The following is a 27,207-nucleotide window of genomic DNA, read 5'->3' as shown; positions in this document are numbered from 1 at the left end:
GTTATCTACTCTCAAAGAACCCCTGGCCCTTGGGGTGGTAACACTGCGTAGTATCTAAAAATAATGGTATTCATGAAACACCCACACTCTGATTACCTGTAGACTTGAGTTGAGGTGCTTCTGAATCAAACAAGCCTTATGGGGGCAGCTTAATAAAGTGCTCCCCAAAACCTACCATTCCCAGTGTCAATCAGAAAGCCAGGATTTCAGAGGCTATGCCACAAAAAAATGGGGTGAACAACACTTTGGGTTTGGGGGTTTGGGGTTTTGCTTTTTCAATATCAAGAAGCTTCCTCAGGACTTTCTACTGATTCCATTATCTTTCCAATCATTCTAGAAGGAGTAGGAAGACTAAGACACATTCAGTCTCTTGATTCCATATTTATGAATTTAAGTTCTACTGTTTGTCTTGATGAAGTAAAGATTTCTTTCATTATTAAAATATGCTTTCCAAGAGAAAGATTTAATTTTCTTTTAGCTATACAGTCTCATTTATCTTTAGGTAAATAAATGCTAACAGGAAACTAGAGGCTCATGGAAGAAACTTCCTTCTTCAAACACTTCAGAAGCTATAGAAAAGATGCAGTAGAGGTTTACAGTTGATATGCAGCTCAGTTTTCTATCCAATGCAAAAATCTCTTCTATGGTATTTTGGAAAGTGATTGTCTTTCCCATCAAGAATAATAAGGAAAATTAAATTTTTTTAACTTATAAGATTCAAGAAAACATTTGGAACTATTTTATACAAAGCAATCTTTTATGTGCCAGTGGACAGTGGTACATGGGTGCATGTGAAGTATAGACCCCCTTCTAATGAAAACTTCATTCTAGTGAATGACGGGGAAAGAGAAAGAAAAAGAAAAGAAAAGAGAGTCACCTCAGATCATGAAAATTCTCTGATAAAAATGGAGAAAGATGCTTTTAGAGAAAGTGATATGGAGACCAGAAAGTGAGAATAAGAAACATCATGGGAAGAAGATACCAGACAAACATGATAATCCTGAGGTGGTAATGAGCTGGCAAATTAAAGGGAAGGGATTCCAGAAAGCCACAGATCAGGTGTCCACTGGAGTGTCAGAAATGTGTGCCTGCATTTTTTAATGTCATGCAATAGCATGAGGGTGTTGCTGGTATTTCATGAACAGGAGCCAGGAGTACTAAATATCTAATACTATTTTAAACACTTCTGCTCCAGAAAGAATTTTCTCTGCCAAAATACCAGCACCTTCTTTGAGCAACCCTAACAAAAAATAGGGAATGAAGGAGAAACTGACAAAGTGGAGGTCAGAAAGTTAGGCAGGAAACATATTAGACAGGATTCTGGGTCCACAGTAAGAATTTAGATTGTTATGAGGAGTGTGTCAGAAGTCATTAAGTGCCTTTGAAGCAGGGAAAAGGTTTCATAAGTTCTAAGGGTCAGAAGCACAATGTCTTCACAGAGTATGTGTTCCGCTTTGGAGTCCTGATTCTTAGAGCACACCTTTCATATTCAGCTTAAGCCTCACTCTGTAATTTCCACTTAAATCTCTTAATACTGCAAAAGGATGGTACAGAATAATATCTGTCCCTTCTTATTTTAAGTTTCATCTTCATATGTCATGAACCAGTTCTGTGCTCATTAGAGGGAATTCCACAATGTACTACAATTCAATTGACCATACCTATGCAAATGAGATGTGTTTTCCTACTTCCTTGTTTTACCTCCTTGGTCACTGTCCTAATCCTCAGCAAGTAGCTACTAGAACTTATCCCACATGTTCTTTCCAGATGACCACTTCTACCTGAATTGACGGTCTGCAATTGGTAAGAATCCCAGTTCTCCTAAGAATGGCCCCTACCCGGTTTCTGCCCACACGTTCAGCATTCAAATGCGCCCCTGAACCCTGGGCCCACATCAGATGTTATCTTACTTCCAAACAGACTTTCCTAATGCCCGCCATATGGCAACCTGGCTATGTAGCCACACATAGTGTCTCTGCCAGACATGTCTGTATTCATGCTGTGCTTATCTGCTGAGACACCCAGAAGGGAAGTAGGCCATTGGAGCAAGAGCAGTGATTTGAAAGTCAAACACAGGTGTGAATTCTGATACAGTAGTTTACAAACAATGCAAATTTTTTAAATCTGAGCCTTTGTTTCCTAAAGTAATGATGATGGTGATGATAATAAGGACACTTGCCTCAAAGCTTTAAAAAATAATAATAATAATAATGAATCAAACATCATTGCCCTATGTAAACGTATGATTATACAAATGGTATGCCTTGACTCCATGTACAAATAGAGAAACAACATGTATCCCATTTGTATACAATAATAATAAAAAAAAATTAGTAAAAAAAAAAAAAGAAAACCGAAAAAAAAAAAAAAAAAAAGCTTTGTAATAAGTAAATGAACATGATAGAGGAATTCAAACGTAGCTACTGTTATCATCTTTAGAATAATTGCTGGACTTCTATAATAAAGGCCAGATGCTCACATCTATTCACCAGGCATATTGGATTTTGAACTTAACCACCCTTTTCTTCCTAAACCTCTGCTCCATGATATTGAGTATGCCCATTTAGGGATTCTGATCCCCTGACATCAAAAGTGTGAGCTTTAGGCCAGGACTATGAGTTAGTCTAGCTACTGAACTAATCAAGTAACAAAAGACTATTGAGCAAGAAAGGATGGGTGTACACAGAAAGAGATAGGTGATCAGAGGAAAGCTACAAAGGTAGAGCAATAGGGAAGGGAAAAACTAAATGGGGGACTGATACTGGAGGAAATAGCAGGAGCGGGGAGGGAAAACAAAACAACTCTTATCTCCAACTACCCTGGCAGTTCTGGGCTTGGTCTATATTAGTGAGATCTTTGTTTAGATCCTTACTTTGCTTTGTCTGTAGAGGCCTCTCCTGGTGAGATGGTAGGGAATTATAAAACCCACCCCTCCATTCCTCTCTGACCCATAGTTTTAACTGGTATGAGGAATGGAATTACTCAGTAAAATGAGGTCCCTTCCATATACCACAGCTGCTTTTCTTCATAAATATTTACTTTTGACAAGTAATTTATGTTGCTTTCAATTACTGTGGACTTTTATTGGGGGACTGGGAAGGAAGAATTGGAGACAAGATTGTTTGGGAGTATTCTAATGTAGTTTGTTGTAACAGGTGGCCAGAAGAACTGCTGACTCCGTAGCTATGCCACAGCTGTGCTTAGCTGGCTTGACTAACAGAAACCTAACTGAGCCTGCACAAGGCATAACCCAGGTACATCAAGTAAGCAGCTGTCTTTTTTAATTAGGGGAAGAGATGTGCAGAGATTTGAAAAAATATTATAAGAGTCAGAGTGCAAAGGGATCATTTACTTCCACTCCATTTTATTTCTTATAAGCAGTTTATTAAAACATACTAAGTGAATTAATGATGTCTCTTTAGAGGGTATTCTGCCATGTTGCTGACCAATCTCCTCTTACTTCAATGTGCATACAAATTACCTGGAGATATTACTAAAGTGCAGATTCTGCTGCAGTTGGTTTGAGTGAGTCTAAGATTCTACATAACAAGCTCAACATGATGCCAGTTGTTCTGGTCTAGGAGGAAACTGAGTAGCAAGACTGTCAACTACACAGCACTTCAGAATACAAGCATTGTAAAAACACTGTTAACCTGTCAAATGTTAGAAATGGTCTATTAGTAGGAAATGGAAGTAAACTACATATTGATGAGATTTTAAAGGAAATTGAATGACTGAAGAAGTCATAAATATTAATGATTTAAAATTACTCTTGTGACCTCCTAGACTTCTGATCACACACCATGGGTTTAAAAGTACCGATTACAATTATATCAGAAATAACTCAGTGTATGAATATTTCAATTTCTGAGAAATTTAACTACTTTTTTATTACTTTGACCAACAAGAAACCAAGAAATTCTTTCAATTATTGAATTCAGCAATTTATTTGCTTTTCCTCCACTTTTGAAAAATGTTTAATTCAAAGGCATTATAAGTCAGTAGAAATTAAGGCAAATAGTGGGAAGGCATTGCACAGAGAAAATGGGATGCAAAGATGATTCATTGTGTGTGCCACAGCTAACAGAAAAGGAACACTTGGGGATATTGATCTGATGTGTTTTCAATCCTCCCGCCCCCCCACCCCACCCCACTGTGGCAATTCTACCATTGTCACTTTGGAAAAAACAGGTGAAGAGCCCCAGGAGGAAGGAGAAATGCAAAAGCCTGAAACTGCAGCACTGGGAAGTCTGTGAAAGGAAGAAAGAGGTAGAAGCAAACACTGCCCTGTTCTCCCCTTCATCTAAGGCAGGAGGCATGGTAAAGAGTTTAAGGGTCAAGCCAAAGTCAGCATGCCTCAGCCCATCTCTGTCTGGGATGGTGAGGTGATGATTTAAAAGATAGCCTCAGATCAGCATAGGAGTGATTATTCTTGAATGGGAGAGGTAGTGCGCTGCTGTTGGTCAGAGATAGAAGGCCCAAGCCTTTCTGGAGATCTCTTCAGCTCCTAAGAGACATGGACAATAGGTAGATATTTCCATATGCACTGTGGAGGGACACACAAGGTTGCTGATAGTTCTGTCTGGCAAAAGAAATGTCTGCTGTAGAGATCAAATGGCCCAGAGACTATAAGAAACAGGAAAGATCAGAGTTAGGAATCAAACCTTACAAGCAGATTTCAGGGAGTCCAATGGGGCTGTCAAATTCAAGGTTAGGTTCAGTCTTCAGGAAATGGCTCTGGGATAACTGAGAATGAGCAAAGAGATTTCCACTTGACCTAGGTGGACAGATGGGAAATTACTGCCCAGTGTAGAGGGGGCAATACCATGACCTTCTCATGGCTCCTTGGGCAACACCATCTTGCCAAATCGATTATACCTCCACAGCCTCCAATATCACAAGGAAAACGTGAGGGAAGAAGTAAAAATCTGAAAGACCACGACTTTGTCTAAAAGAACTGATATACCTCAAGAGCTCATATAAATTATAAGATTAAAATGACTAAATTCAGTTGCTTTAACCCTCCCCCATTAATTAGAAAATAGACCTCAAAAAGATCAAATCTTTTACAGAAAATAAAGGTATGTGTTTCATAGTTTCTGGTCTGAAATACAAATCTTTAATCCATTTTAAATTGATTTGTATATGGTAAGATATAAAGATCCAATTTCACTCTTATTATGTAAATATCCAGTTTCTCTTACATCACTTATTGAAGACATTATCCTTTCCCTATTGTGTGCTCTGGGTACCTTTGTAGATTAGTTGGCTGTAAATGGAAGGATTTATTTCTGGGCACTCTATTGTGTTGGCCTATGCCTCTGTCTTTTCGCAAGTATCTCGTTGTCTTAGTTACTACAGCTTTGTAGTATATTTTGAAGTCAGGTAGTAGAATACCTCCAGCTTTGTTCATTTTGCTCAAGATTGTTTTAGTCTGTTTTTGTCTGTTTTTATATAGCTGTGGCCAAAATACCCAATTTCCTCCATTACAGGAGGAATTGTTTATTTTGGCTCATGGTTTCAGAGGTACAGTCCATTGTCCATTCACTCTATAGCTCTAGGTCTGAGGTGAGGCAGAAGGGTGTGGCATAGGAAAGCAGCTCTGGACATAGCAACCAGGAAGCAGAAAGAGCTTAGATCACTAGTGATAAAACATAAAGCCCAAAGGCACATCCACAATGACCTATCTCCTCTAGCCACACCCCACCTGCCTACAGTTACCACCAATGAATCCATATCAGTGAATTAATCCACTGATTAGGTAAAGACTCTCATAACCTAATCACTTCAACTCTGAAAACTCTAGCATTGTCTCACAGACAATGGAGGATACCTCATATGTAAACTCTAACAGATCTTTGTTGGTTTCATATAAATATTAGGATTATTTTTTCTATTTCTGTGAAGAATGTCAATGGTATTTTGATTGGGATCACTTTGAATTCATAGATCTTCTTTGGGTAGAAAAAACCGGGGGAAATCTTCATAATATAGGTCTGGGCAAGAACTTTTAAGATAAGATGTCAAAAGCACAGACAACCAAAGCAAAAATAGACAAATGAGATTTGGTTTGGTTTAGTTTAGTTTGGTTTGGTTTGGTTGGGTTTGATGTGGTATGGTAAGGTGTGGTGTGATTTGGTACAGGGGACTGAACCTAGGGGTACTTTACCACTGAGTTACATCCCCAGTTTTTATTTTTTGAGGACTGGCCTCAAATTTGGGATTCTTCTGCCTCAGTCTCTGAATTGTTGGGATTATAGGTAAGTGCTACCACGCCCAGCTTAACAAATGAAACTGTATCAAATATAAAAGCTTTTGTACAGCAAAGGAAACAACAGAGTAAAGAATAACCTTCAGAACGGGAGAAAATATTTGCAAATCATACATTGTATAAAAGGCTAGCATCTACAATATGCAAAATCTCAAACTATTCAATAAGAAAAGGAAAAAACCTTATTAAGAAATGGGCATATTTCACTTAGCATATTTTCCAACTCCATCCACTTACCTGCAAATGCCATAATTTTATTCTTCTTTTTGGTTGAGTAATATTCCATTGTGTATATATGCCACAGTTTCTTTATCCATTCATCTACTGAAGGGAATCTAGGTTGGTTCCAAAATCTAGCTATTGTGAATTGAGCTGCTATAAACATTGATGTGACTGTGTCACTGTAGTATGCTAATTTTAAGTCTTTGGTATAGACCGAGGAGTGGGATAGCTGGGTCAAATGGAAAGGTCGAATGATTTCTCTGATAAGTGGATGTTGATACATAATGGAGGTGTGGGGAGAGGTAAGGAAAAAATGGAGGAACATTGGATTGTGTAGTGGGAAATGAGGGGAGGAGAGAGGTGGAGGGAAGGAAAGATGGTGGAAAGAGACAAACATCATTACCCTAGGTACACGTATGATTACATGAATGGTGTGACTCTATATCTTATACAACCAGAGAAATGAAAAGTTGTACTTCATATGTGTACTATGAATCAAGATGCATTCTACTGTCATGCATAACTAAATAGAACAAGCAATTTAAAAAAAAAAAAAGTATAGTTGCAACTCCAAAAGGACTAAAGACAAGGTAACTCAGAACCAACTTGGCTTCTAGAGTAGAAGAAATTCTTTATGCGTTGGTTTATCTTGGAATCAGAGAACCATTTTCATAGCTGAAAAGTATCCAAAGGACAAGTGAAAAAAAAAAGTTTCTGTAAAAGGTTGTGAAATAATAAAAACTCACACCAGAAAAAAAGAAAGAAAGAAAAAAAGAAAAAAAGAAAGAAAGGGGCAAAGGACTTATAAACATTCTCCAAAAACAACATAAAAATGGCCAACAAATACCTAAAAAAAAATGTTCAACATCTCCAATCATCAAAGAAATGCAAATTGAAACCACAATGAGATATCACCTCATTAAAGTTAGATTGACTAATATCAAAAAGATGAAAGATAACAAGTATTTGGTGAGGGTGTGAGATATTACTATTGGCACTGACAGCCATACTGGTAACAGTACAGAGATTACTGAAAAAACTAAAACTAGAATTTCCATAAGATTCACCAATCCCACTATAGTATATAGACCCAAAGAATTAAAACCAGTAAGCTGCCCTCCCATGTTTAGTGTAGCTTTAGCCACAGTAGCCAAGACATGGAATAGACCTAAGTGTCCATTAATAGATGAATGGATTTTAAAATGTGGTCTACATACACAATGAAAATATTATTCAGTCACTTACAAAGATGGAAGTCTTGTCATTGTGACAACAGAGATAAATCTAGCGGACAGTAGATTAAGTGGAATCAGCCAGGCTTAGAAAGACAGAAACTATATTATCTTGCTTATATGTGGAATCTAAAAAAGTTGAACTTACAGAAGTAGAAAGTAGAGTGGTGTTTTAGCAGAAGCTATGGGGAAGGAGGTAGAAGAGGAAAGGAAAGACACTTGTCAGTGAGTACAAAGTTGTAGTTAGATAAGAGAAATAAGTTTTGGTGTTATATTCCACAGTAGAGTGACTATAGGTGATAGTAATGTGTTAAGTATTTCAAAATAACTAGAAGAGTGGATTTTTAGTGTTCTCACCACAAAGAAATATGTGATGGAGATCTAATGGATATGCTAATTACCCAGATTGGATCATTATACAATGTATACATGTATTGAAACAATATACTGTACACCCAAAACATCTACAATTGTTTTCATCAATTAAAAAGAAAACTTACGAAAGCTCTAAGTCCTTTGTACAATTCAGTGTAGTGTGAAGTTAATTTGCATTCCTGATTCACCAGTAACAAATCCTCTTGGTTCAGTTGGTATGCAATTTCATTATGACGAGAAACACCAAGTTTTGCTTTCACTGTCTGTCATGGTTTCTCCCCCAACTCTGCCAAGTGTGGGCCAAGCTCCAGTCAGCCTCTGCTACTAATTGTTAGAATTGTTGTCACCTAAAGCTTCACACCGGGAGGGGCTTCTAGAAGCCTGTGATCATGCACTCTGAGGGCACTACAGTGTTTTTCCTGTTTCAAAACTTTGTGTAACTAAATTTTCTGAGTGTGTTCAGGGAAGAGTCAAAGACCAAGCTTTGGAGAGTCTGCTTTGGGCATTTATTTATCTGACAGAAAGCAAGTCAATTTTCCTTTTAAGCCTCTTTATGTAAAGTGGCATTAATGATTATGTTCAGGGCTACTATACAAATTAACAGTACTATGTAAGATTTGATGGATACATACATGATGTTCCATAAACTAAGTCCATATCATATTTTTCTAATGCCTTCCCCTCTGCACAGAGCACTATAGTTGCCTATTCATCTGGGACCATAGACCTCTGCTTTCTTCCCTCACACAAAGAGCCTATTCCATATACTCCTGGTCACCCACAGACTGTCCTGCCTCCTGAAGAGGTGTCATGCTCTCCTTTGACACTCAACCCACCCTCCAGGAATGAAAATATGCACTTTTCCACAGTTGGAAGACACTGTCCACCTTCTTTGGGAATTTCCTCAAAGTCATACCCCTTCTCAAGGGGAAGCTTATAGCCAAAGTCTGGTGGATGCAAAGAAATAAAGGCCACTATCAATGATCCAAACCAGGGGAAATCGCAAGGTCATCTCAGCTTCAGTGCTCCCCACAGGACTGGCTGAGAAGAGTTTTGCAGTGACTACATTACAACACAGCCTCTCCCTCAGTCCAGTCCCATTTCCTTACCTTTTCTTTAACCTGATGCTGTGCTCATTGCTTTCATGTGTCCACTTGACTGGAAATAAGAGATGCCCAGATAACTGGCAAAACATCTAGGGTTGTCTGTGAGTGTGTTTCTGGATGAGATTAACATCTGGATCAGTAGACTGAATAAAGGAGGTCACCCTCACTGATGTGAGTAGGTATTTTAGTCAGCTTTTTCGCTGCTATGAATGAAAGGATCTGACCGGCACAATTATAGAGGAAGAAAAGTTTGAGGGCTCTCAGTTTCTTCCTATCAGGGGATTAAATCACTGATTGGGTTAAGACTCTTACAACCCAATAATTTCTCCTCTCAACCTTCCTGCATTGTCTCACACATGAGTTTTTGCAGGACACCTCACATCCAAACCATAACATTATGCCCCTGGCCCCCAAAAGTTCACAATCATCTCATAATGAAAAATACATTTGTCCATTTCCATGAGTCCCCATAGTCAACAGTTTTGAGATTGCTCAAAATTCAAATCCAAAGTCTTCTCTGAGGCTCAAAGCAATCTCACATTGTGAGTTCCTGTAATATTAAAAGCAATTTGCAAGTATTCAATATATACTGTTACAGAGTAAATATTTTTATTCACAAAATTAGGGGCATAGAAAGAAGGGATAGGACCAAAGAAAGACCAAAATCCAGGTAGGCAAACAGGTCCTGTAGCTCCATGTCTAGAATCTTAGGCACATGGCATTCTGATGTTCTCTCCAAAGGGTTTGTAGAGCTCCACCCTTGTGGTCTTCTTGTTTACAGCACAAGTGACCTTCCAGTTGGCTTGTCTCTGCCCAATTCCTGCAGTTTTCCTAAGATGATGTCCCACGTTACTGGCATTTCTTAATCTCAGGGGTCTCCACTACAGCTTCACCTTCCTCCTTACATCTTCACACTTTGACTTTTCAGGGGGTACCTTCAGGGACTCCAACCCTGCTGCGCTTTGCCTGGCCTCCCAAGCCTTACTTCAAAATCATGGTGGAAGCCTCCATGACCTCCTAACTCCAGCATCCTGCATTCCTGCAGAACTAGCACCATGTGGTTGACACAAAGATCTGCCACAATCTCGAGAAGTAACCAAGCCTCCAAAGACCCTTGCCTCTGAGTGTCTGGGTGACTGAGCATGTTGAAAAAACTTTCTAGGCCCCTTTTTGCAAGAAGGGTGCCCCACTGGTCTCTTTTCAAGAGAATTTTCACTTTTACTTCTTGGGTCTGAGATGGGTGTGGTCTTGCCAGCTCCTGAGATGCCCTCAAGTCATCTATCTTACTGTCTCTGGGCAAAATCTTCAGCATTTCTTTAGTACCAGTAAAGATTTTAACAACTTCAACTTCCTTAGCCCTAGTTTCATTCTGGCATTTCAAGTCCAAGTTTTTCAAACATTTCTGCTCTGCTTTCTGCTCCTGATTATGATAATAAATGTGACTAAAAGCCACCAGCAATATCCATGCCAGCACCTGAATGCTATGCTGCCTAGAAATTTCTTCCACCAGATTAAGAAGTCCGTCACTTTTAAAATCAGCCTCACAGAAAGTCTCAGGACGTGGGCATAATGCAGACAATTTCTTGGTCAGTACAAACAGGAATGGTCTCTACTCCAAATTCCAACATCATTCTTTTCTGAACTCTCTTGATCCCAGTCTTCACTGACTATAATCCTATGGTCATTCTGGTCTTCTGAGCTCCTATCAGAATCAGTCATTAAGCTCTGCTTACAACCTAAAGCATTTCCAGCTTGCACTGCTAAACATCTCAAAATTTCTCCCACAATTCCAAAAAGCTCAAAAAGTTTCTGATCCACATGGTCAGGTTAATCACAGCAACAACCCCACTCCTGGTACCAATTTTTGTTTTAGTTAGCTTTTTCACTGCTGTGATTAAAAGGATCTGACCAGAACAATTATAGAGGAGGAAAAGTTTATCTGAGGGCTCATGGTTTCAGAGGTCTGAGTCCACAGAGGACTGGCTCCATTCCTTGGGACTCAAGGTGAGACTGACCATCGTGGCAGAAGAGTGTGGCAGAGGGAAACAGCTCACACTGCAATCAGGAAGGACAGAGAAACTCCACTACCAGATACAAATATATGCCCAAAGCCATGTCCCAATTCCCAACTCCTCCAGTAACACCCTAGCACTTTAGTTAGTACTCAGTTAATCCCTATCAGGGGATTAAATTACTGATTGGGTTAAGATTTACAATTCAATCTTTCTCCTCTGAACCTTCTTGCATTGTCTTACACATGAGCTTTTGGGGGACACCTCACATCCAAACCATAACAGTGGGCATCATCCAGTCCATTGAGGGACACAATAGAACAAAAAAGCAAAGGAAAAGTATTTCTCCTTTCACTCCTTTTTGAACTGAGACATTCACCTTCTGTTCTAAGATATCAATGCTCCTGGTTCTTGATCCTTCAGACTCAGACCAAATTACTCCTCTGACTCTTCCAGGTCTCCAACTTGAAGATGATAGATTATGGGACTTATTGGCTTCCATAATTGCATGAGTCATTTCCTATAATTCATCTCTTCTTATAAATGTCTATATATATCATATTGGTTCTGTTTCTCTGAAGAAGCCTGAGTAATACAGATTTTGATCCAAGAGCTCTCTCTCATAAACATCCTGCATGCTGATTTCCTGGCTCAGAGTCACTTTCAGGAATCCATTTGGTAAAAGTCGGTCATAATATCCCCTACTCCAAATCACTCACCTAGTTATTATTGTTGATACTGTACAGTTAACACAAAATTTGATAAAATGAGCATTTAGAGCTTTGTAACCACTATTTTTTAACTATCACTGCCTGTCCTGGTCATGTTGATCACCTTGTTCTGCTCCTGCCTTCCCAAATGTCCTCCTCATCCTGCCTATCAACCAAATATGTCCAGTAGAAGAAATACTTACAAAATAGCTTTAAGATGCTAATCACATTGACTAATGTGGATATAGTCTTTAGTCTTCCCTTGGTCTGGAACAGGAACTTATAAATACCACAAAGAAGATTTTTATATCATTTTCTCCACCCCATGTGAATAAACACTGTCTGTAAGAAATTGCCAATACCTCTACACAGACTAAACACCTGCTCCTATTATTGCCTTACTGTATACAAATGGGCCATTTTAGGAAATGAGCAAAACAAATATGCTCTAGAAACTGTAGTACAAGCAGTACCAAATTTGTAGGCGGGTTGTACTCCCTGAGTTGATTTGCAAATTAGCTATTTTGAACTGAGAATGCATTATCCAAAGAAACAGTGTTATAAATGATGGCCAGCTTCACAAGTGTCATCCATAAAGCCCTGGTAAACTCACAACATAATTAAAATGACACTGCCTTTAATAATGGACTGTTATTTACGGGGGAAATGCCCTTCACAGGGCATAAGAAGGAAATCATGTGGTGCAAGGAATATGTGTCTGTCTCACTCCTAGCTGTTTTCTTCTCTCTTTCACACATTTGCTGTCATCACTCATTTTCAATACGGAATCAGAGTCTGCACCTGGTTCTTCTCCCCTCTTTCCTCGAGAATTAGGACACGACTATAATGTAGACTTGGTGACCTCTGACATCTAGTGGATAATAAGTAAAAAACAGAGGCTCTAAAAATATTTCTTGATTCCTGAGCCACAGGGAGAAACTTCTCTGGCACAACATTGTATGTTTATAAATTGAGACTACCATTACATGCAAAAACTTAAATGCCAAAGGAATGTCATTATTTTCTTTGCATTATCATCACAGGCAAACTTATTAGAAAGGCTAATCCTGGAAACTGTCCTGCACCTATATAGATCAGAAACTCTATGATTTGGGACCTACCAATCTGTTTTAAAAAGTCTTCTAGGTTATCCTATGCATAGTAATGTTTAAGAAACACTGAACTAATGATTTTAAGAAAATGAGGTAAGAGAGTCAAGATTTTATTAAAAAAATGACTAGAAATTCTATTAACCTAATTGTTTTGTTGCATAAAATATTACTTTTCTATGACAGCAATTCAATAAAAAAAAGTTTATTCTATGTATATATATGCAGAATACTATTTTGTCTGCCAAAGAAGATTTAAAATGAATAGATTGAACAGTGAATAGAATGCAAATAAAAATTTGCAGGCTTATGTAGATGAAGAGAGAGATAGTGACAAGGATATAACTAATACCAGAAAGAATATATGCACTTTCATTTTTACATGCATAAAAAAGATGCTGAGGGAAAACAAAAAGAAGTCAGATAAGTTTTGAGACAACATCAGAGTCAGACCTTAAAATACAGGTATACATTTTGACAATGGAAGAAAAGTGGTAGGTGGGGCAGGTGGAGAGGAGCCTATGGAATTGATGGAGGGTAAGGTTTCCCAGGAAAGGAGACAGGAGCAAGACTCAAGATACATATAAGCACAACACAAGCTTCCTCAAATTGTATCATAAATAAGAGCTGTGATGAATTAAGTTCTCAACTCTGGGGAGCAGCTGGGTGAAGAATGAAACATCTAGAAACTCTTAGACAATTACCCATGTCATCAGCAATTGTGCATAGTTGATTTATTAATGTTATTCCTATGTGAACCATGGCACCGCAGAGCTTGTCCAAGGGGCCAAGACATACAGATATAGTTTAGGGAAGACAGTGTATACATAAGGTTAAAAAATAAAAGAATTTTAGTTGCCATATTCAGTAAACTAGATATTATTTGGAAGGCAATATGAAAAACAAGTATAATTTGCCTTGGGTTGTAAAATTATGAACACACAATATATACACTGGTTTAGAGTGAAACAGAAGGAGTCAGGCAATTAAGTTAGGGAGTTATGAAATTAGGACAGACAGAAAGTATTAAGAACTCAAACCACTGTGGAACAGAAGAGAGTTGCATGAAAATCAGTTCAATTCACCAATATCTGATTGCCTGTAATATATAAGAATATATTGTCACTTTGTAGAAAACAAAAATTGCAGACTGCCCTTAATTAAAATAAAATCTGTTATGCCGAGATAAAATACCACTATAAAATTATAATAACTCTTAAATTAATTATAATAAGAGGAACAGAGGTTTAAGTGATTGCAAGTTCACCTTTATATGGAAGAATCAGGATTTTTTATGAATTATTGGTTTATCCATGAGCTTTCAAGAAGGGAAAAAAATGTTGGCAAAAGAGATATAGGTAAGGGTATTCAAAGAATAGGAAACAAAATAGACTTGAAAGAAAAAACAAATGTTAAGTAAGTTTATTCTGAGTTAATAGTTTGATGTAGTTGGAAAGAGTGGGAGATGAACTTGAAGATATAAACTATAGATATATTGATAAAAGTTTAAATATCAGGGGAAGGTAAGTTGATACTTAAGAAAGTAGTAAATTCACTACTCAATATTTTCAATGACATAATATCAGAAAATTTCCCAAACCTAAAGAATGAAGTGGAAAAGCAAATACAGAAGGCTTACATGACCTCGAATGTACAAAATTACAGCAAGCAGATCCACCCAAGACACATTATAATGAAAATGACTAAAATACAGAATAAGGATAAAACCTTACAGGCCCTGAGAGGAAAAAAGCAAATTACATATAGGGGAAAAAAATTTGGATCTTGACTGATTTCTCAACCCAGACCCTCAAAGCTAGGCCATGGAACAACATATTTCAAGCTCTGAAAGAAAACCGATGCCAACTTAGAATTATATATCCAGGAAAATTAAGCTTCAGATTTGAATATGAAATAAAAACCTTCCATGATTAAACAAAAGTTAAAAGAATTCACAATAAGAAAGCATGCACTACAGAACATTCTCAATGAAATATTCCATGAGGATGAAGTGAAAAAAAAAAAAGGTGAAAACCAGTCAAGGAAAGAACTACACTAAAGAAATTATCAATCAAAGGAGAAACTAAGTCATATTAAAAGCCAGATTATAAAATAATCGGGAGTACAAATCATATCTCAATAATAACCTTGAATGTTAATGGCCTAAACTCATCAATCAAAAGACATAGACTGGCAGGATTAAAAAATGAGGCCCAACAATATACTGTCTCCAAGAGACTCACCTCAAAGGCAAACATATCCACAGAATAAAGATGAAAGAATGGGAGAAAACATATCACTCATGGACTGTGTAAATAAGCAGGGGTTTCCATCCTCATATCAGATAAAGTGGACTTCAAGCCAGAGTTAATCAGAAGGGACAAAGAAGGTCATTTCATTCTACTAAAGGGAATTATACATCAGCAAGATATAACTATTATAAATATTTATGCCCCAAACAAAGGAACATCTGTAAACAAAACTTTCTCAATTTCAAGAATCAAATAGACCACAACACAACAATACTGGGTGACTTTAACATACTTCTCTCACTATTGAACACATCTTCTAAACAAAAACTAAATAAAGAAAGTATAGAACTAAATAATACAAACAATAATTTAGACTTAACAGACATTTACAGAATATTTCACCCATCAAAAAGGGAATACACTTTTTTCTCAGCAGCACATGGATCCCTCTCTGAAACAGACTATATCTTATGTCACAAAGTAACTCTTAGTAAATATTAAAAAATGTAGCTAATACCCTGCATTCTATCACATCATAATGGACTGAAATTAGAAATCAATGATAAAATAAAAAAACAGAAGCTACTCTAACATGTGGAGACCAAATATTACACTATTGAATGACGAATGGATAGAAGAAATCAAGGATGAAATTAAAAAAAATACTTAGAGGTAAATGAGAATACCTGTACAACATACCAGAATCTCTGGGACACTATGAAGGCATTACTAAGAGGAAAAAGTTCATTGCATTGATCTCATTTAGTAAAAGAATAAAAAGTCAACAAATAACATTAAATCTCAAAGCCCTAGAAAAAGAAAAACAAATCAACACCAAAAATAATAAAAGACAGGAAATAATTAAGATCAGGGCTGAAATCAATGAAAGTGAAACAAAAGAAACCATTGAAAAAATTGACAAAACAAAAAGTTGGTTCTTTGAAAAAAATCAATAAAATTAATAAACCCCTACCCACACTAACATAGAGATAAAGCCCAAATTACTAAAATATGTGATGAAAAAGGAAATACCATAATGGAAACAGGTGAAATACAGAAGATAATTAGAAACCAATTTGAAAATTTATACTCTAATAAAATAGAAAATATCGAAGACATTGACAATTTATAGAGACATATGACCGACCTAAACTGAATCAGGAGGTTATACATGTAGAACAGTAGAATACACGTTCTTCTCAATTGCACACAGAATATTCTCCAGGACATGCCACAAAACAAGTCTCAATATTTACCTTAAAAGATTTGGTAAGCCATAAAATAAGTATCAATACACTTAAAAAGACTGAAATCATAAAATTATATCCTCCAATAACAATGAATTGAAATTTAAAACCAATCAGAAGGAGGAAATAAATAATCAAAAAGTGTGAAAATGAAACAACACACTCTTTTTTTTTAATTATTGTAAACAAATGGGATACATGTTGTTTCTCTATTTGTACATGGAGTCAAGACATACCATTTGTGTAATCATAAATTTACATAGGGCAATGTTGTTTGATTCATTCTGTTATTTTTTTCCCCTTCCCCCCACCCCTCCCACCCCTCTTTTCCCTCTATACAGTCCTTCCTTCCTCTATTCTTACCACCCTCCTTATCCCTAACCCTAAACCTAACCCTAACCTTAACACTAACCCCTCCCACCCCCCATTATATGTCCTCATCCGCTTATCAGCGAGGTCATTCGTTCTTTGGTTTTTTGAGATTGGCTTATCTCACTTAGCATGATATTCTCCAATTTCATCCATTTGCCTGCAAATGCCATAATTTTATCATTCTTCATGGCAGAGTAATATTCCATTGTATACATATGCCACAGTTTCTTTATCCATTCATCAACTGAAGGGCATCTAGGTTGGTTCCACAATCTGGCTATGGTGAATTGAGCAGCAATGAACATTGATGTGGCTGTATCTCTTGAATAACAAATAAATCAAAAAATAAACATCAAGGAAAATGAGAAAATACTTTGAGATAAATGAAGATACAACAAACCAAAATGTATAGGACACACAAAAACAATGCTTAGAGGGAAGTTTATGGCTATAAACACCTACTTTTTCTAAAAGTGAAATCAGTAAGTTAATTCTCAGTCTTAAACTAGGAAAGATGAACAAACCAATCCCAAGAAATCAGAAGTAAAGAAATAATAAAAATTACAGCATAAATTAATAATATAGAGAACAAAAAATATAGAAAAAATTAATGAAAGGTCATTGTTGTGCATCAAAGGGCAGTATAGTCAATGAAAGAACAGTTCACAGAATGCAAGATAATATCTGCAAATGATATATTTGATCGCAATCTAATATCAAAAATAAAAAGAGAAATAATCCAATTTAAAAATGGACAAATGAGCTGGCTGCAGTTGTGCATGCCTATAAACTCAGCAACTCAGGAGACTGAGGCAGAGGATCGAAAGTTCAAGACCAGCCTCAGAAACTTAGCGAGGCCTTAAACAACTTAGAGAAACCATGTCTCAAAGTAAAAAAAAATTAAAATGGCTGAGGATGTAGGTTAAGCACTGCTGGGGTCAATCCCCAGTATCAGAGAAAAAGAAAAACGATGGACAAATGGTTTGAAAAAAAAAAAAAAAAAACATTTCTCAAAAGATATTCATGACCAATAAGCCTATAAAAAGATTCTCAATATCTTTAGTCATTAAGTGAATGTAAAACAAAACCTCTATGAAATAATAGATACCACTCCACATTCATAAAGATGACTGTGATAATAATTATAATAATTAGTAAGTTATGTAGCAAGGTGTACAGAGAAATTAGAACCCTATACACTGCTGGCGGGAGTGTAAAATAAATAATAGTAATTTTGGAAAACTATTTGGCAGTTCCTCAACAAGTTAAATATAGAAACAGTTACCACATGACCCAGTAATTCCCCTCTTAGGTACATAAGCAAGAGAATTGAAACAGGCTCACACAAAAACTTGTAGCAAGATAAAGTGGAAACCAACCAAATACCCATGAACTAATGAACAGATAATCAAAATATGGTATATCCATGCAACAGAATATTATTCAGTTTCAACAAAGAATAAAATACTGCCACAACATGGGTGAGTCTTGAAACATCATGCTAAGCGTAAGAAGTCAAATATAAAAGACCATATTTTTTATGGTTCTATTAAATGATATATTCAAAAAGGAATTCATAGAAATGAAATAGTTTCTAAGGGCCTAGTAACACAGACTACACTATTTATTCAAGTGCCCATGAATCATTCATCAACATGAATCATATCCTGAATCATAACGCAAACCTTAACCATTTTTAAATTGAAATCTATTTTTTAACTCTATAGCCTCAAACTAGAAATCGATAACAGAAAATCTTTAAAAATATGGAAATTAAACAACACACTGCTAAATTATCCATGAGTTAAATAGGAATTCTCAAAGGAAGTTTTAAAAATAGAAAGAATTGAATAAAAATGAAGATATAATATATCAAAATATGTGAAAAACTGCTAAAGTATGATTAAGAGAAAACGAATTTCATTAGAAAAGAGGAAAAGTCTCAAATTAATAATATAAGCTGCTGTCTCCAGAAACTAGAAATGAAAGAAAAATATACCCAAAGTAAGCAAAAGTAAAGTAATAAAGATAAGAACAGAAATATGGGAAACTGGAACAACTAATCTTATCCAATAGTCTGTGATCATACCCTTTGTGTTCTCTTCCAAATACACTTCTTTACACCTCTTTACAATGTGGATAGGTTAAGAATTTTCCAAAGCTGTACATATCATTTATTAAAAGTGCTAAATAATAGCAGTTACATACTCTATTAATTCCTAGGGTCAGTGCAAAAGAAATTTTACCTTACTATAAAAATAAAACTACAATCATTAAAGCTGCCTCTTAACTGAAAAGTTGATTTTGAAAAACTGCAATCACCCCACCAGGTTCTTTAGGTAGAGACACAAATTAGGGTGTTCTTGCTACAGAGTCCAGAGAATAGAACATATTTATGATCCTGGCCCAGTGCCCATCTTTCAGAAATGCCAAAGAGGGAATTCATGCTTAGCGTCAGAACTGAAACTTTAAAGGTCATTTCTAATCATGATTTTGTGATTCTGTCCGACAGAAATCAGAAACCCTGGCAAAGCCAGAGTTAAACTTAAAATTAAAAAGTTAGAGAAGAGAGCATAGGGTTAGAAATAAAACCTTTGATCAAATGAGTTATCTTTTAAAGTAGAATATCAATGAATTTCGAAGTATTATAGTTCAACTCAGAATCATATATTTGAGTTATATAGTTACTGGGTCCAAAGAGATTGATTCAAGTGTTAGGCTCTTGAAAAGTGACCAGATACAAAAAGAACAATAAATAAATATCAGTCATTTAACTTATAAGGGGATTGTGGTAATCAGTTAGCGAGTGACCACGTAGCCTTTCACAATCTTATAATAAAAGTAGCAATACAGGTGTAAGTCACCATTGTGCCTGGGTTTTAGAGTCCACAATAACTCACTGGACTATCTGAAGGGATATTTATTATATGCCTAGAGGTGCTGATAGGGTTCTTGAATGTTTTAGTCATGTTTCAGTACCCAGGTCTTCAAAATCATATCCTGACAGTTCACCACAAGTCAGTAAATGAGAATTCTCCCACTTTAAAAGCTGTTAGAGTAGTAGCTCTTAATATTTATTACACGGGTATATGTATTACTAGATCCTAGTGCTAATAAAGATGGCTTTAATGCTTTCAATGAATATTTTCAAATTTAGTAAGGTAATTGGTTTGTCCAATTTTAAGCAGCATAGCTTTACAAATGAGGTATTTGGCATGGAACCTGATTTAAAATGCATTCTTTTCTCAAGTGATTCAATCATTGTAATGAAAATTTATAATTTGTAGCATATTATAGAAGTAAATGAATTGAATTCCTCTATCAAAATTATATATGGTTCAAAATCCTTTTTGCTTTAACACATAGAAACTAACAGACAAGTACAATTACATTAGATATGCCATCATCCAGAACATCTGAAGAATGCTATTTATCCAATCTTAGCAATTTATGTGTATCCTACTACCACAGCTGAGTACAAATACTCAGCCATGACCATCACATTAGTACCACAAGGCGATCCCAAATGCCATTTCTGGAAATCAATACAGAGAATTTTACTGAGTCCAGGTTATTTCACTTAAACACAATTGTCAAAATCAATCTGTGTCTAACTTAATTTGTAACTTGATTTATACCTACAATGCTTGTTATATTAGACAATGGATTAAGAAGCAGCAGTTTACTTTCAGGGAAAAAAATGGAGCTTTCAAATAAATAGCATTATTACTTTTCACAGAAATCAACACACAATGTTTCCAAATACATAAATTATTCAGTAGAAGTAATAAAGGCAAGCATCCTCTTGTGAAAAGCAATTCCAATAAAGATATTGCTTATGACAATTTTGTGACATTTAAAAATTCCTCAACTTATCAGCATATACAGGTTATAAATTTATTCTAAAAGACTTCATTTTGTATGTAGCATTCAATTTATACAAAGACAGACATTATTCATGAAATATCATGCTAGTTTAGCTTTGAAATTGCCTCTATTGTAACTGAAATTAATTGTTTTTTGAAAGACAAATATATAGCTCATTTTGCCCATCAAGACAGTATGTGCATTGTTATTATAAAGTAGAATATGATAACACAAATTTCCTTGATCTAAAGATCTTTGTATGTTCTGCCCTAGCTTATGTAAACCAATGTCTGCCCTTGAAATCTGGGAGCCTTGGTTCAGGAACCTATGAAATAAAAAAAAAAAAAAAAAAAAAAGAAAAGAAAAAAAATTGAAAGATCTCAGATCAGGGGTTTCTTATTGACTCCAATTTATCACTTTATTTTTGAAATTGAATATAAATACAATAATGAGCCACAAGTTGATTTTATTTGCTTTTGTTACACAAAAAATATTACTAGAATTAACTGAATGTTTAAAATGACAGGGTAAGTGGCATTCTACATTGGGTTGGAGTTATAAACAAAGAATAGCTACATCTTTTATTAAACATATTTTGAAGTCTTTCAACTTGGTCAGGAGATCCCTGCCCCTTCCATTATAATATTCACAGGCAGATAAAGGAAAGGGTAAGGCAGCCCACTGCCTAGCACCTGGCAGTGTCTGCTATACATTCATACCACACAGCACTCATGATGTTTATCCCATTCCTTGTTTAACAACCCCCTCCTAGGACTTGTTCCTTCCCTAATCCAGACCCAGGATGATTTCCTCATACCCAACTCTTGCCATTATCCCCAGTATACTGTTCCTTTCCCAATAGCTACACTACATATTTATCAATACAACCATCCATCAGTCCTAAGAATAAATCAAACATTCTGTCTCCAGATTCAGATGGATCATCAGACCACTGCCATGCAACTCTGGTTTAATTCTCCACAGCAGCTATTCCCAATGTCTCTTCAAGTCCCCTTCTCACTATAACCCATTTTGTACTCAACAGAAAACTTTATCTCCCTTGCACAGACAATGAGCCTAGTAAACATGGACTCTGTCAGCTTTCTGGTCAATCTCATCCCTTTTCTACCAATATCAACCAGAAACCTGGCCTTCCTATTATTCAAGGTTAATTCCACTGAACATGTTCTTGAGCTGAGCCCTCTGGAAAAGCTATTGTATCCTGTAGGTTCCCTCTTTGCTTCTGGTCCTGCATTCACATAGTCAAGTGCAAGAGCCCTGTTTCAATCCTCTTCTACTTACCACCCCATCTCCTGAAAACTATGTTCATTGAAAACTCAGGTACATTCAGTCACCCCTTGCTATACCCAAATCCTAATCTCCAATTATTTTCAAGTCATAGATGCCCCTACCTCTACTGAAGGTATTTTGACAAGGGTGAAAAATTATTCCCATAACCAAATGTGAATTCCTTTCATAGTGCATCTTATTTGTCCCCTCTGTGAATGCTAACATTGTGGAAGACAGCTTGGAATAGCATTTGAACACTCCTTTGCACTTGCAAAACTCTACTTTAATTGATTTCCCCTTCTTAGTCTTTGACAATTTTTTTCTCCATCTCTTCTCTTAAATGCTGTTATTTTCCTGAATGTTTAAATGTTAGTAGGCTCCAAAAGGTCTATTCCCTGGCTTTCGCCTACTTCTTCTTGAGGAACATCATTAACTTTCACACCTTCATTTACCATATATTTGACTCCCATGTTTATTCTCTCATTTATTCACCAAATATTTTCAAGCAACTTCTAGACACTGGGCTTTCTTCTGAGTGCTGGTCATTTTCTGTCACCAGGGCTCCTTCAAAGGCATCTCAAATCCCATGTGTCAAAAATAATATTTTCCCTAAATCTGCTTACTCTTAGATTTCCTTGGATACTGATGCCATCTATTCAACCAGGCCAAAACTAGAACCTAGTTCCCTCGTTCTCAAACCAAATGATCAGTACAAATCAATTCAGTCCCCTTTAGATTATTACATGTCATTTATTCTATACATCTCTAGTAACTTGTTATTTCTTATATTGTTCCTGAAACTTGTTCTCTCTACTTTCACAAACTTCTGATCCAGGTACCTCAGTATTATTTTGCATAAACATCAACTTAATGTGATGCTTACTGAACATATTGTTTATGAAGACCCTAGCAAAATATCTCAGTACTTTAGCAAATTATAGAAGGCATTTGATTGTCAATCCTAGGAAATAATAGCTACACTTCATCAGATCTGACTGCATGCCAGATATTGTACTAATGTATTAAGAATACATTTTATTGTTTAATGTCAATAAATGTGTGGGGAAGGGAGTGGAAATGTTATGCCCATCTTAAAGATGATAAAATGGAGAATCAAAGAAATTAATTGTTTAACATCACACAGTTATGAAGTGACAGAGATGGGGTTCACCCAAATCCACTGCCTCCCAGTCCCATGATCTTAACTATACTGCTCTCTCAACACTTATTTTGCTCCAGATCCACCAGTTGTTAGTACTCTCCACTCTAGTCATGCCAAGTCTTTTAAAAGATACCAACTTGCATGTCGAGGCTTCTACCAAAATTTCCTTTTTTGCTTGTACCCTTTTAGAAAATGCTGAACCATCTTAAATACCCAACAAGGTATAGATTATAAATCTGCTTTGAAAGCAATACCCAAGGAGAACTTCCTAAAATGCCACACAGAGGCACAGGTTTTGGTATCATTTCATAGCCTCCTAAGGCATGTGATATTAAGGGACAGCTCTCATTTAGCACAAATAAGGAAAAGATATTTTAAATGAGCTTCAGTAATCTATATCATATTTTATAAACTAGGTAATAATTTTGGCCAACAGTTTTGGCAGACTATAACAAGACAGGTAAACAGCCTTCACACATATGAAGGCTTTATATGCTTTTAAAAAGTGTGAACTAATCATGGGAGAAGTATATTCAAGTGAAAGAATACTGGTTTTGGAATTAGACTCACCTGGTTTTGAAACTATTTCTATCACTTACCAAATATGTATCCAGGATATGATACTTACCCTCTGAGCTGTCTATTTTTAAAATAGGAGTAAAATAACTAGATCATAGGGCTTTTGCCAGGATTAAATGTTTGCAAAGATCCAAACATGACTCCTGGGAGAAATACTTTACCCGGACAAATTTGGTCCCCATATTTAGAGACTGGAAACAGCAAGAAATTGAATGGTTCACTCGAATACACATGGTAGATCCCTTATGAAAAGCTACTGGAATTAAATGCCATGACTGATCTCCTCATCATCATCAGTTTATATGGTAGTCCTACAAAGGAAAGACCCCCTGCTTAATAGGAAATTGAAGTTAACCCAGATACCCTTTTAGCAAGAAGCAAGGGAGGAGACTAGGAAAACACGGGAGAGTGACCCGAAGTGTTTCTCTACACTGCACACTATAGTAACATGGCTCAAGCAGTTAACAGAGCTGTCCTCCATGAACTTACAATACATAATTAAGAGAAGTGGGGGCAGTTTCCCCAGCTTTGCCTCTGAACTGGAAGCAATCCAGGTGGTAACAACTGGGAGGACTTCTGGCAGAAGTGGCAGAATCTTCCAGAGCTCGGAAACACCAAATTGAGACTGGTATGACTGTGCGGCAGCTGCAAGCCCCACACAATTAGAATGCTGGCAAGCCAAGCGGAAAACAGCGCCAGGAGCAGCACAGAGTAGCAAGCAGAGCCTGTAAGCCTGACCATTCCTCCACATGTTTAAAACATATGTTTAGCCCAGCGGGGGTTATGGTGACAACTGAAAAGCCCATTCAGAAGCTGTCAGAAATGACACTTGTAAAAGCCCTTGATGCTTTAACGTGCCAATAAGGGTGTTTTCCTCTCATGTTAGCAAGAAGCATGCCTGAGGGAAGACAGCAGACAGGCCCTGAGGGTGATGGAACTGTGCTCAAGAGGCCAGGATACTTCCCCTGGGCCAGGCTTCCTGCCCAACTCCCTTGGCAGCTGGGCTCTTGTCTGATCACCACAGAAGCTGAAAGCTACACTGCCCACTTTCCCTCAGGTCACCTAGGAAATGCCCAGCTGTCACTGGAGCATCTCTGCTTTCTGATCTCTAAACAAAACACCACAGCATTTGTCTCACACAGTATATCTCAATAAAAGGTATTTAGAACCCTGATTTGGTATTTCTAAGTTGTGTGATCCAAAATAACAATTCCTGTTATTGAGAACGTATCAAGAATGCCCCAGGAGTGACTGCATTGAGAGTGTACTATTTATGACACGTGTCTCTACGAGCTTATGGAAGGATCACATTCCTTATTTGGTTCTTTGTTTGGCTAAAATATTTGACAAAATAATAATACACCACAGTTCTGATTCTAGAAACACAATATTTTTGAAATCTTATGTTTTCTTAAATTCAAAAATTTGGTCAAAGAAAATAAATTTTAGAAAAAAAAACTTGAAACTTAAAAAAAGTAATCATTTTTTTAAACAATCTGAAATAAAGTGGAGGACTCATAAAAATTCAGAGCTACAAATGTCAGTACCATATTTCTGAATGGAAGATTCAGTGTCACATTTCAACAAACTAGAACTGAATAATTCTGCAAGGACAGATTTAAAAGTCTAAAAATCTATCATGCTAGTTTCATAATGAAAAGTTCCTCTTTAGAGTACTTTATAAGTAACAGTAAATTCATAGTCATTATACAAACTACTAGAAACCCAAGCCTCCTGCCTCTTGATGACCATAATGTCATTGTTCCCTCCATTGTTATATGATTGTCACCAAAAAAATCAGTCTCTAAAGGCAAAGGGAGAGCAATTTATTTCTAACACCTTGTCAAGAGATTTTGAAAAACTGGGAAAAAGTTCCCTGTGGAGACATAAACATGAGAATAAAGTCTAACCCACAGGAGGAAGTTAGCAAGTTTTCACAAATCTGGGCATAGAATGTTTTCCATAAATGGATATGATAATTTGTTTGACTATAGTAATCACTTCAGCATGAATATGTATTTCAAAACATCCTGTCATACACCTTAAAAATATACAATGTTTTTAAGTTTCCTACAGTCCATGGTTCTATCAATAAGACCACAAGAATGAAAGGTGACCAGCTTCATGATTCACCTTGAAATAAGCCTAAAATTTTGAGGATTTATGTCCCCTAAGAATAAGGATACTAGGGCTATTGGCACAAAATAAGGCAGTAAGAGCAAGAAGCTTGTAGTGTGGTGAGGATTCTAAGTAAGTTGAAACATCTGAAGATTCAAGAACAGCACCTGGGACATGGTTTTAGTCACTGCATGTCAACCATTATGAATGTTAATCTCTTCATCTGGTCTCAAATGGGTGTTATTTTCTAGGGAATCAATCCCTTCCACTCACTCACTCTTATATATTATTACTATCATAATACTATTACTATTATTACTTTCACTATTACTGGCTATATAAAAAAAAAAAATTAGCAAAATCAATCATTTGGAGACCAAATAAAACCAAGAACTGAGTCCAATGAGCAGAAGAACCTGTTCCAAACAGACAACAGAAGTCTGGAGGGGGATGAGTGTGTCGGAATGGCTATGTGCTAGAAACATTGGTTGGTTAGAGAAAAGAGCCATAGAAGTCTGCATCGAAATAATAGTGGCCAAGAAATCCCCATTTTTCTGATAGTATTCCAATAAAAAATGGAAGTTGGTTTTTCATTTTTAAGAATCCAAGAATGGTTTAGAAAAATGTCACATTTTATCATATTACAGTATTGGTTGTTATGAAAAATGTTTTCTAATGACTGACTAGATTACACTAGAAGTTACCAGAGAAGTCCTCTCCACAGAGCTACAAAATTGTCTTTCTGAAGATTCACAAATATTTCAATTTTATAGGAAAGACTTTTTTCCTTTTGCTTTTTGTTGTTGTTTTGTTTCTTCTCCTCCTCCTTTTCCTCCTCCTCCTCCTCCTCCTCCCCCCCCTCCTCCTCCTCCTCCTCCTTCTTCTTCTTCTTTTCTTTCTCTCTCTCTCTCTCTCTCTCTCTCTCTCTCTCTCTCTCTCTCTCTCTCTCTCTCTCTCTATTATTCCCTTGCAGACAACAGTGCAACATTGTCTTATCAGGATGGTGGAAACAGCAGTTACTAGAAATTCTGCCCACAAATGTTCATAAACATAAACCTTCTGTGGATACGCCCTTCACAGCTATCAAAGAATTCTCACTTACACAATCCCTTAGTAATATTCACAAGCCAATAAGAGGGAGAGGTCTATTGTTCGAACAAATGAAGAGTTTGATGCCCAAATAGATAATTTCTCTCCTTTATGATGCAACTGCTTCTTCTACCACAACATGCTCCCAAGATGGACACGGGGAGCCTTACTTCTAGGTTGCAGTGTGTTAATGT

This window comes from Sciurus carolinensis, chromosome 9 (assembly GCF_902686445.1).
Source record: "Sciurus carolinensis chromosome 9, mSciCar1.2, whole genome shotgun sequence".
Taxonomy (NCBI): Eukaryota; Metazoa; Chordata; class Mammalia; order Rodentia; family Sciuridae; genus Sciurus; species Sciurus carolinensis.
The sequence above is the reverse complement of the archived record's forward strand: the minus strand, read 5'-3'. Positions refer to the sequence as shown.